This window comes from Lactuca saligna, chromosome 3 (assembly GCF_052625555.1).
Source record: "Lactuca saligna cultivar CGN05327 chromosome 3, ASM5262555v1, whole genome shotgun sequence".
In the NCBI taxonomy this organism is placed as follows: Eukaryota; Viridiplantae; Streptophyta; class Magnoliopsida; order Asterales; family Asteraceae; genus Lactuca; species Lactuca saligna.
Window position 1 is genome coordinate 186,810,558 of NC_136419.1, and position 1,584 is coordinate 186,812,141.

The following is a 1,584-nucleotide window of genomic DNA, read 5'->3' on the forward strand; positions in this document are numbered from 1 at the left end:
CCTGTACGGCCGCACACTCTAGTGTGCAGCCTCACACACAAGTCTGGCCGCATTCCCCAGCCGCACACTCACTTTTATTGTTATACACCCACCCTAATACTCATATTTGGCCTTAAACTTGCATATATCATTGAGTATAGAATACAGGACACTTAGTCCTAGTGGTTCCAAGTCCTTATGGTGATTTCCCATCATTTTAGTCATGAGACACCCTAGCTCTAACTTATATATGTGTCACAATATGATTAATAGGGGCTACTTCCATTCAGAGCATCTGTTGACACTCGACACACATATCGATAGCACACTTGAACCCTACTTCAAACAGTGAGTTCTTACCCCTTAATTAACCTTTCAAATGTTTTTTTTTAAATTTTTTTATGGGTGGAATACAAGTTGAATCCAATACATTGCTGAATAAATCACACGTGATTTAAGACTTACTCTCAAAAATTAATTTTCAATGTTTTCAAACCTTAAATTTCTTTTCCAATCATATCTACACTAATATATTTATATAAATAAGTATTGAAGGACTCAGAACTGATGATTGACCTTATTTCATGTTCTTGTTTGATTGTGGACTTAGGGTATTAGGTTATATGTCCGACTGTCATTTAATATTTAGTTATATATAGTGTATATTTGTGTTAGATATAAAAGCTTTCACTCTAGCTCGATATTTCTACATATCGAAGACACTAAATCTGGTACTCAATTTGTAACATCCCGAAATAGCAAGAGTTGAGTTGAAGGGATAAAAGTGTAATTTGGGAAAGAGTGACTCGGCGAGTCCATGGATGGACTCGGCGAGTAGAGTCGCGACTTGGTCGCGTGTTAAATAGCCAACTCGGCGAGTCAATGAGATGGACTCGGCGAGTAGGCGCTGAGTGGAGAAAACCCTATTTCTCGGGGTTGAGCCCTATAAAAAGAGCATTATGTTTCCTCCCTAGCCTCTTTATCACCCCCTTGAGTCCCACAAACCCTAAAATCGTGGAGAAGCACCATTGTTGAGTGAATTGGAGCTTAGAGAAGTAATTGTTGAAGAAAGTTTGGGAATTCGAAGGTGTGGAGCAAGGGGCTTTGCTTGGATTCGAGTTTCCTTGCAGATTGGGGCGTTCCTTTGAGGTAATATCTCGTTCTTAGGCTGTTGTTATCTTGTCTCTTCATTTTGGGGTTTGAGGGAAGCTTATCTTGGGTGATATTGGAGTCTAGAGGTTAGATCTGAGGTTGCTACCTCAGATCTGGAATGGAGGAGAGTTGGAATGCAGGAAAGTCCCTATGTTGAGTGTTGGATGAAGCTATCTTGTCCCAAACCTTAGCCCTAATGTGCAAAATGCATAGATCTCTTTGGATTCACGTAAAGTTTGCCACTTTACGTGATGGATGAGTTGTAGGAGGCTAGATCTATGTTTTGGATCAATTGCATGGTCTGGAACGCTTCTGTATGGATTCAGACCGGTGGTACTCGGCGAGTCACATGGGTGGACTCGATGAGTTGCTTGAAGATGAGCTGAGACTCGACGAGTTGGATGAAGATGGCCTGAAACTCGGCGAGTTATATGAACAACTCGACGAGTAGGT